At 43.8% G+C, this 11,101-nt stretch overlaps 1 long non-coding RNA gene across 1 annotated transcript; it reads right to left on the reverse strand.

Moving 5' to 3' along the window:
• Nucleotides 1-1,184: 1,184 nt before the first annotated feature.
• LOC113913758 lies at nucleotides 1,185-11,069 on the reverse strand. Its single transcript, XR_003517255.2, has 3 exons — nucleotides 10,935-11,069; nucleotides 7,644-7,811; nucleotides 1,185-1,673 (listed from the first exon to the last, which is right to left on the reverse strand). It is a non-coding gene; the product is annotated as an uncharacterized LOC113913758 (long non-coding RNA).
• Nucleotides 11,070-11,101: the final 32 nt, after the last annotated feature.

The raw sequence follows: 11,101 nt of genomic DNA on the forward strand, positions 1-11,101 counted from the left end.
ATCTCAGGGTCCCGGGATCAAGTCCCACATGGGGCCCCCTGCTCAGTGGGGAGCCTGCTTCTCCCTCTGCCCCTCCCCCAACATGTGTGCGTGCACGTGCACCCTCTCTCTCTCTCAAAAATAAATAAATAAAATTAAAAAAAAAAAAGGCAAGCTGAGGTAAAGCACAAGCTGACACCCTGCAAACCCCCACCCCCCAGGTGGGATATGGGTGACATTCCTCAGGCACTCTCGGCTGCCCTAAAGCTAAGGGAAGGAAAAACAAATGGCTAACTTACAGAGATTACAGTCTTGCGGACAGGAGTCTCCCTCAGTTTACAAATGTCTTAGTGATTTACAAGAAAAAAGCATTCTTATGAATAACCTAACTTCCAAAAGGAAACTGCCAACTGTCTTAATGTTAATGCTAGAGAGAAAAACCACCTTAACATGACACTGGCAAGGCCTCCAATATCTTGTAGGTTCTCTTTAGCATAGGAAAGTTCTTTTGAAAACCTCCCTTTCTCCTTACCTCCTTCAACTCCCAAGTATAAAATCAGTCACGTCTCACAGCCCCCAGTGGAGCTACTCTTCCTGCCCACGGGTCTTGTCCCTGAGCTTTAATAAAACCATCTTTTTGCACCAAAGACGTCTCAAGAATTCCTTCTTGGCTGTCGGCTCCAGACCCCACCAACATTCAAAAACTACATCACTTGTAATATGTGTTTGCCGTTATTACTTAAGAATGCTGAGAATATTCAAGTCTGTTATAGAAAATAAGAGAATGAGACAAATAAGGAGGACAGATGACATTATGTGGAGAGGCAGATAGTTTGTGAAGCAAGTTAGACCTTGATGAGTAGAACAGGTGTCTGCTGATATGGGAAGAGATGGACGAACAAGGTCAGCACTGAATATTCACGAGGCACACGAAACACCAAATATTTATGAGACACTCAATATTTATAAGATCTTAATCTTTTTTTTTTAAAGATTTTATTTATTTGAGAGAGAGAGAATGAGAGATAGAGAGCACGAGAGGGAAGAGGGTCAGAGGGAGAAGCAGACCCCCTGCTGAGCAGGGAGCCCGATGTGGGACTCAATCCCGGAACTCCAGGATCATGACCTGAGCTGAAGGCAGTCACTTAACCAACTGAGCCACGCAGGCACCCAATATTTATAAGATCTTAAATCAGCTATCCCTTTGTGCTCCTATTCTGGCACTCTGCATCCTCTGCCTAAGATTTACAGCTAAAACCCATAGCTGCCCATCATGGTAATTTGCAAGCTCCAGCTATAGCCTGGAATTCTCACCCTTGTGCACCTACAACAGAGTGTAGGTGAGGGAATGCTTTCCCTGACCCTCTCAGAGTCCCTAGCTGAGTCTGAAAATTAAACTGGCAAAGAGAGATCAACAGGAGAAAATCCTACAGATTTATTTAATGTAAGTTTTATGTGCCATAGGAGCCTTCACAAGGGAATGAAAACTCAAAGAAACAGACCTGAGTATTTTATACAACATTTGATGAAGAGTGGGCAGTTGTGGAGGAATAAGTTGAGGAGTCTGAAGTCATTGTAGTGAACTGGGGCAATCCAGCAAGGACTCTTGGTTCAGATTCTTCTTGGGGCTTACATAAGGGTGTTCCTTTCCTCCAGGCATAGGGAGAGCACCCCTTACGTGAGGATTTTATGACCTGTTTCAGGGGAAAAGGACAGAGAAAGATCAGAGTGACCATCTTGCTTTTGCCATTTTCTCAAATTCCTTCAGCTTAAAGTATTCAATATGCCAAGGTGTCATAGTTGGGGTAGTGTGTCCCAAACCCCACTGAGAGCAAGAGCATTTAGGGCCCAGCCATCATCAATCTGCCAAGTCCCCTGGCTCACCCACAACTCCATCCTTGTAACAGGCTGGTGCAGCAGAAAGATGGGATTGATGAACATTACATAACACAGGTTCACATGGGCTGGTTCTTCCACAAATTGGCAGCCTATCCTGAGGGGGTTCACCTTCCCATTCTCTTTTCCACTGCTTTTCACTACATGTTTTTCATTGGTTTAATAAACCAAATAATTCACAGATCTTAATTTTGCCTGTGAGCCATTCTGTTCTGTGATCTCTGGGATTGCATGTTCTATAGTACATTAAGAGGCTGTCATAGCATCAAGGTAATTTCTCACATGATAATCCTTTTGACACATGACAAAATGTTCCAGGCTCATCTTGTACACTTCTTGCCCTAGACCTGAAATCATCCACAATTCTTCAAGGATTCCAGACTACTTTTAGTGGGAAATAGTATTTGAGGCTACAGTCTGGATACTGGGGGTGCTCACTGCTCCTGGGTTGGCAAAGTATCTTTTTTTTAAGATTTTATTTATTTATTTGTCAGAGAGTGAGCGCACAAGCAGGGGGAGCAGAAGGCAGGGGGAGAAGCAGGCTCCCCATGGAGCAAGGAGCCCGATGCAGGACTTGATCCCAGGACCCTGGGATGATGACCTGAGCCGAACCAACCGACTGAGCCACCCAGGTGCCCCAGTAAAATATCTTATGAATTATATACTGTTATATGGGCTTTTCAGGTCTTCCATTAAAATGAATAATTTAAAGTTAAATATGTAGAGGGTGCCTGGGTAACTCAGTCGGTTAAGCATCCAGACTCTTGATTTCGGCTCAGGTCATGATCTCAGGGTCATGAGATCAAGGCCAGTGTCGGGCTCCGAGGGGAGTCTGCTTGAGATTCTCTCTCTCCCTCTCCCTCTGCCCCTCCCCATCTCCCTCCCTCTCTAAATAAATAAATAAAGTTAAATATACAGGCTCAGACCTGAACCTACGCCTTAATATAATCAACCTCAATTAGTCAGACTCTACAGATAAATGCAAAATGAGGGAGGAAATAGAGATACCAGATTTGAGGTTAAATGTGACAAATTGAACAAACATTTATCTCCAACTTCTTTTTTTTTTTAAGATTTTATTTATTTATTTGAGGAGAGAGAGAATGAGAGAGAAAGCACATGAGGGGGGGGAGGGTCAGAGGGAGAAGCAGACTCCCTGCCGAGCAGGGAGCCAGATGCGGGACTCGATCCAGGGACTCCAGGATCATAACCTGAGCCAAAGGCAGTCGCTTAACCAACTGAGCCACCCAGGCGCCCCTATCCCCAACCTCTAAAGCCCTACTAAAATGGCATATACCCATAAAAGACAAGGAGAATGAGAAGATAACAGCAGATAGTAAATGCAACAAAACTTTAGAAGTTGAAAAACAAGTGAATGAGTGCTAAACAAATTCACATGCTAAAAAAAGCTGAATTCTAGAATATTGAAGAAATAAAATACTATTCAACTCATTCACTGAGACCAGCTGATATATCAGATGACCCTATAACACAGAAATATCAACCTTATCTCACTCATGAAACAGGAGGCAAAAATCCTACACAAAATATTAGCAAATTGAATCCAACCAGGTGAAAGAAAGGAAGAAAGAAAGAAAAAAACCCCACCGCTACAAAGTAGGGTTTATCCAGTTATGCAACAATGTTTAATATTTTAAAATGTATAAATGTAATTGACCACATAAACAGATTAAGAGAAAAACCATAGGAACATCTCAATAGAAGCAGAAAAAGCCTTGGATAAAGTACCATGCTGATTAAGGATAAAAAATTCTTTGTAAATTGGAACTAGAGGGTGTTCCTTAACCTAATAAACAGTAACTATTAAAATCTTACAGCAAATATTATCCTAAATGGGGAAATAGCAGATTCACTCCCAAATTAAGAATTGAGAACAATGCCTGATGTCCTCAATTTACTTGGTGTTGTGTGGGAGGCCCCAAATAGATCTGTACAACAAGAATAATAAATTAGAGGCTTACAGAACAAAAAGAGGAAATAAAGCTGTAATTGTTTGCAGATAACATGATTTTTTTTACATTACCAAACAAAAAATTAAGAATAATAGAATTTAACAATGAAACTGGATATAAAATTAAGACATATCTATACTAAAAAACAACCAACTAAAAACATAGCTAAAACAAAAAAATATATACCACTTAGTATAGTATGAAGGTATTTCCAACAAAAATCTAACAAAAAATATATGTGACCTAGATGGAGGAAATAATAAAACATTTGTAAGAGACATTTTTAATTACCTAAGTAAATGAAGAGCCATACCATGTTCATGTAGTCAAAGACTTAACATCATAAAGATATCAATTCTCCCCAAATTGATCTATAAGTTTATTCCATTTTCTATCAAAATGTCAACAAAAACAGGGTTTTTTTGTTTGTTTGTTTGTTTGTTTTGTTTTATTTTGGAGAGAGAGCACACTCTCGCATGCAAACAACACAGAGAAAGGGCAGAGGGAGAGAGAGAATCTCAAAATCTCAAGCAGGCTCCACACTCAGCATGGAACCAGACCCTGGGCTCGATCTCATGACCCTGAAATCATGACCTGAGCAGAAATCAAGAGTCAGACACTCAACCAACAAAGCCACCCAGGCACCCCTCAGCAGAGTTTTTAATCAAACTGTTAAGATGATTCTAAAATGTATATGGAGAAGCAAAAACAAGAATAGCCAGGACACTTCCAGAAAGATCAGGGCAGAGAACTTACTCTACCAAATACCAGAATTTATTGTAAAGCTATAAAAATTAAAATGGTATGGTACTGAGGTAGGGATAGAAAAATTAACTGATAAAATAATGCATAGTCCTTTAGCTAGACCTTTACATATATAAAACTTTGGTATATAATAATAATAATTAATAGTAATAATAATAATACAGGTGGCCTGTCAAAAGAGTGGGGAAAGGAAAGATGAAATATGGAGGTTGGAAAAATGCCATATGGAAAAAAATGAAATTGAATTTCTAGTTTACGCCATTTACAAAAATCAACTCCAAATGGTTTAAGAAGTGGTGGAAGAGGCAGGCAGGAGATTATTGGTTTTCATTATAAGCCTGGCAGTACTAATTTAACTGTTGTGTTATTTAGATTAAAATATAGGTTCATTTTATTTTTTTTTAATTTTTTAAGATTATTTATTTATTTGACAGAGAGAGAGAGTGAGAGCAGGAACACAAGCAGGGGGAGTGGGAGAGGGAGAAGCAGGCTTCCTGCCAAGCAGGGAGCCCGATGCGGGGCTCGATCCCAGGACCCCGGGATCATGACCCGAGCCGAAGGCAGACGCTTAACGACTGAGCCACCCAGGCGCCCCAATATAGATTCATTTTTAAAATATAAATAAAATTTTTAAGAGAGGAAAAAGTCCAAGCATTAACAAAGATATAAGGAAAAATAACATTCATACACTTTTTGGGAGGGCAATTTGAAAATATCTGTCAAAATTTAGCTGCACATATTCTTTGATCCAGCAATCTCTCTTCTCGGAGCCTGTCCTACAGTTAATACTTGCTGAGAGATATATGTACATGAAGTTTGTTGCAGCATTATTTGAAATAACAACAATAAAAGGTATATACAACCTAAATGACCACCAGTAGAGGGTTGGTCAAATAAATAACAGTACCTCTAGTCAACGAAATATTTTGCAAACCGTACAAAGAAAAAAATAAAAAGCTCAAAAGTTTGAGATTTCAGACGTGGAGAAATCCCAGGTGAAGACAAACTCAAAAGTATGTCTTGGGGAGTACGTAAGATGGGGTGGAGATAGAGGCCACAGAAGCTAAGGAAGTCAATAACGTGCAAAGCCAGAGTGGGAAGGATGGCTCAATGGGCGTTACTCAAATGTTGGGGGCAGAGAGAAAAGGTGCAAACCAGGAGCATAAGTCACTAGTGAATGTGAAGGAGAGGTAGGCTGACAAAATCTCAAAAGAGGAGGAGGCGAAAGCCAGAGGCAGGACTTAAGAACTGGCAGTTTATTACGGAATTGATCCAATCAAGTCAAAATGAGGTTGAAGGGAGAGGAAGACAAGAAAGGAGACAGCAGATGAAGTGTGTTTCCGTAAGCTAGTTACTACTCCGGGTACCTGCGAGGCAAGTCTCAGGACACCCTCTGAGGAACCATGTATTTCAGAAATGAATCAATCTTCTAACTGATAGAAGACTGGGGCATGATCCACTACCTCCTCTCCCATTAGTTCAGGGCTGCCTCTGGGGGCAGCAAGTCCCTACCCTCCCCTGCCCATTCAGAATTGTGCCTGCCTGCACAGGCTTTCAGGATGGGACATCAGTGTGCATCAGAAGTGACCACAGAGCTGCAGCTGAAGTCATAGGTGGGCCAAGGGGACGTGGCATAAGACACCAACAGCATCTCCACAAGGGTTTTGTGTTTGTACAAGAGAGTGGAAATAGAATGGGCTGGAAGAGACAATGAAGAGCAAGGAGCCAAACTTTGGATTCTTGTCCTCAAGGAGATAAGGGCATTTGGAGAAGGAGCAAGAAAAGAAGTGTCTTGAGGAGGGAAGGAGAAGAGGAGCCAAGCTTCCTGCAAGATAGGAGGTATGGGCAAAAGCATTGTGTGAAGAGGTTGAGGATTTCAGGCAATCTCTTTACTGTGGAATTCTAATGGCACGAGGGAAACAGCTAAGAGAGGAACAGTGGGGTAGGGCAGATGTCAGCTCCGTACGGGGCTGTAAGCCCACATGAATTGTTGCAGCCCTGAATGCCTACTCAGAAGTGGCCTTGAGAGACAGTAGTGAGGGGAAATCCTCCCCAAAAGCAGAACATCTGGCACTGTACATGGTCATCCACATCAGTGGAAAGAGAAGTGGCCTGGTGTTAAAATATATAGAGATTCATGGACAGTGGTGAATGGCTTATTTATTGGTCAGCGGCCTTGAATGAGTAAGATTAGAAGCTTGGGGACAGGGAATTATGGAGAAGAGATGTGTGTATACGGACCTATGGGAATCATAAAATGTGAAGGTCTTTGTGTCATAGAACACCCACCAGAGAACATCCATCATGGAAGAGGCACTATAACACAAAGTGGAAGACAATGACTAAGCCAGCTAGGGTCAACTAGCCTCCATCCTTGGCCATCCCCAAACAGGGACAACGGGGTTATAAATGTAGTAGCTGTGGCAGAAATGGTGGGAGGCTATACCTGGCTACAACAGCGTGGGCTCCCCCCCACCAACGCTGATCAGCTATGGTTGCTGCCCAAATAGTCCAATGCTGAGGCTCTAATTTGGGACCATCCCTAGAGGAAACCAATCAGCCACATCTTGGCAAGTTAATTACAACTGGGTCCTTTCCAAACCAAACCTGGAAGGGGCTTGATTCATTTCAGAGGAATTGATACATATTCTGGGTGTGGTTTTGACTTTCTTGCCAGCAAAGCCTACTATCTAAGAGTTCGCATACTGTCTGATCCATTAGCATTGGATCTTGCATAGCATCACTAGGGACCATGGGACCCACTTTATAACAAAAGCATATGGATATGTGACCATGGGATCCACTGGTACTATCATATACCACACCATCCTGAAGCTGCCAGCTGATGGATCAATGGAAAAGCCTTTTGAAGACAGAGCTAAGCTTTCAACTCAGAGATGACATCCTGTGGCCTGGGGCACTATGCTTATACATTTTAAGTCAATAACTAGAATATGGTACTGTGTCCCCAAGCGGTAGAACACATGCATCCAGGAACTAAAGGTTGGAAATAGGAGTATCCATGCTTACCATTACTCCCAGTGAACCATTCAGGAAATTCACGCTTCCTGTCCCCATAATTCTAGACTCCGAGTTTCTAGAGGTCATGTTTTCCAGATGCAGAATGTTTCCACCACAGTACACAGCAAGAGTTCTATTAAACTAAGCTACACCTGCTCCTCACCATGGCCCAGAGACCTGAAGACAAAAGAAAAAAATGATTCACTTCAGGGCACCTGACTGGCTCAGTCTGTAGAGCATGTGACTCTTGATCTCTGGGTTGTGGTTGTGAGTCCAAGCCCCACGTTGGGTATAGAGCTTACTTTATTTTTTTTTTTAAAGATTTTATTTATTTATTTGAGAGAGAGAGAATGAGAGATAGAGAGCACGAGAGGGAAGAGGGTCAGAGGGAGAAGCAGACTCCCTGCTGAGCAGGGAGCCCGATGCGGGACTCGATCCCGGGACTCCAGGATCATGACCTGAGCCGAAGGCAGTCGCTTAACCAACTGAGCCACCCAGGCGCCCTAGAGCTTACTTTAAAAAAGGAGGGGGGGGGGTGCCTGGGTGATTCAGTCGGTTAAGCATCTGCCTTTGGCTCAGGTCATGATCTGGCGTCCTAGTTTAGAGCCCAGAGGTGGGCTCCCTGCTCAGCAGGGAGCCTGCTTCTCCCTCTCCCTCTACTGCTCCCCCTGCTTGTGCTCTCTTGCTCTGTCAATAAATAAATAAATAAACTTGAAAAGAAAGATTTACTCCCCCAGCAGAAGCAATCCTTCCTTATCATCAGGAGGAGTCAGGGCTGTAAGGAACACGGAGAATACATACAAAACCCAAGGGTTCACAGCCTGAAAAGGCCACGTGACCGGGCTCTTGGGGCTCAGACTCCTCAAGCTATGTCTTCCCTCCGGTTAGCAGAAGTGCTAGCCAAGGCTGGGAACAATCTAGAATGGGTAACAACGGAGGGAGAGGACTACCAGACGGGACTCCAGAACCGCTGTGTAGTGGGACCGTAATTAGTCCCCCTAACTTTCCATTTATAAGCTTCTCTGGGAAGAGATCAAGCAGGGTCCTGAAAAGGCTGTTTAAGGGTAGGGTGAAACGATGATACAGCAAGTAGACCCAGGCAGGGCAAGGAGTGAACTACGTGGGTGCCCCGTGGTGCTGCCCAGGCTCCCCCTTGAGGACTGCTCACTGCTGCTGGGGCGCTGTGTCCCCTGGGGGCTCTCAGCTGAGCTCTTTCACATCGTTCTCAGCAGAAGCAGCTGCCTTGACCAAGTCCTCACCCCCTTTCTGGGAACAGCTCACATCCAAGACTAGATGATGTGCCAGCTACCTCAACTCCAGACCGTCCTGGGAGGTCGTCCCAGCCTGAGAAAGCCCTGTGGGATCGGCTACCCTGACGTAGCTCCCTCCCCCTCCCGCCCCCCCCCCCCCCCCCCCCCCCCCCCCCGGCAGCCCCCAATCCTGCTTCCTTCCCTTCCAGGTGCTGTTCCCTCGCCCCCTCTGTGGGCCTCCTGCACACAGATCTCAAAGTTTGTTTCCCAGAGAACCCAAATGATGACAGACACAGATCTCAAAGTTTGTTTCCCCAGTGCATGTTCAGAGATAAGAAGGCAACCAGTTCACAAAGTTAAAAGTGGTTTTCTCTAGGGAGAGGAACAGGGCTGAGGCGGCGGGGAGCGGGGGGGATCTGGTGGGGGACAGGAGACTGTCCCTATATCCCCCTCTGTGCCCTTCCTGCTTTTTAACACACATGTATTAATTCCGTCATTAAAACCTTTGTTCGATTAAACTTTTTTAATTTGAAGAATTTGATACTGTTGCTCTCTTGTTTTAAAACTTTCCAATGCTTCCCATTGCACTTAGAATAATCCTTGAGAATTGTTAACATGGTTTATAAATCCCTCCCTGACTGGTCCCTGCTGAGTTTCCTACCTCACTCTCTCCATTAGCTGCCTTCTGGACTCAGAGTTTCTCAAATGGGCCTCTCTTCCTAACCGGGGCTTCAAACATGCCTGCTCTGTCTGGAATACTTGACCTGTCCTCCCCCCAACCTGGTTCTCTCCAATTCCGTCCACCAGACTTCTACTTGGATGTCACTTTCTCAGGGAGACCTTCACTGCCCCTCAAACTATATTAGTCACCCCTTCATCATTCCCACAGCACCTGTAGGAATGCACCTGTCACTAGATCCAGTATATCTTAAAATATTTTGCAAAGTCGGAGGGTACTTAAAATAATGAGGAATTGGCTAATAGCACTGGGAATATTTGTTAATAAACTCAACTGAGAAAGTTTCAAAAAATAATAATAATAATAATGTCAGTCTCCCGAAATTATCCGTTTACCATCCACAAGGACTGTCTTGCTACACCTGTCATTACCACCACCTGGCACATAACTACAGCATAGTAGATATTATATATTCACTGAGTTTTGCCAAAATGTTTTCTAGAGTCTCAGCTCTGTACCCAAGAACAAGTTAGGTAACCTGTCCGAGCTGCAGTTTGCTCAAGTGCAAGATGGGGATAAAAATAACACCTACCTTGGACGGTTGTTTTGAGAATTAACTGAGATATCTTGGCAAAACCCTGAGCACAGTGCCTGGCATATAGTAAGCATTTGATTAATGTATGCTTAAAAATGAAGAAAGGCCTTATCAATATACACTGACATCAGCAAATTTTGAGACTGTCACTTTTTACCCTTTCCAACACTGAACGCTGTGTTTTCAAATAGTTTTCTAAAAATACATGTATATTTTTGTAAATTTACAGACAAAAAAATGGGGGGGGGGGCGGAAATCTCATGGTTTTAAGCCAACGTGTATTTTCAAGTCAAGAGGCTTTGCCAATGAGATGTCCTTGCTACTCCATGACGGGCACACCATAAAGAAAGCAAAGGGCGCCCGGCTGGCTCAGTCCATGGAGCATGCAAATCTTGATCTCAGGGTTGTATGTTCAAGCCCCATGTTGAGTATAGAGATTACTTAAAAATAAGATCTTTAGGGGTGCCTGGGTGGTTCAGTCAGTTAAGTGTCTGCCTTCGGCTCAGGTCATGATCTGACGTCCTGGTTTAGAGCCCAGAGGTGGGCTCCCTGCTCAGCGAGGAGTCTTCTTCTCCCTCTCCCTCTGCCCCTTTCCCCTGCTCATGCTCTCCCTCTCATGCTTTCTCACTCTCTCAAATAAATAAATAAAATCTTTAAAAATAAATAAAATAAAATCTTTAAAAAAAAAATCAAATATTCAGTGCTCCCCTCCTTGTCACAGCTTATCTGGGGGGACGGAGTATTTGAGAAGGGAGTCCCAACCATGGCATTATTACCGTGCAAGGCCCCGCGCAGTGAAATTGCAGGTATTTCTCATCTTCCCTTCAGGTTTTGCCACAGCCCCGTTGCTTGTGCTATGGGAAGATATGGGGCCCATCTCTCCCCACCCAACCCAGGTGGCTGCCTCGGCCTCCAACGTTTCCAAGTGACGTAGAACCCTACA

Source organism: Zalophus californianus, chromosome 11 (genome assembly GCF_009762305.2).
Source record: "Zalophus californianus isolate mZalCal1 chromosome 11, mZalCal1.pri.v2, whole genome shotgun sequence".
In the NCBI taxonomy this organism is placed as follows: domain Eukaryota; kingdom Metazoa; phylum Chordata; class Mammalia; order Carnivora; family Otariidae; genus Zalophus; species Zalophus californianus.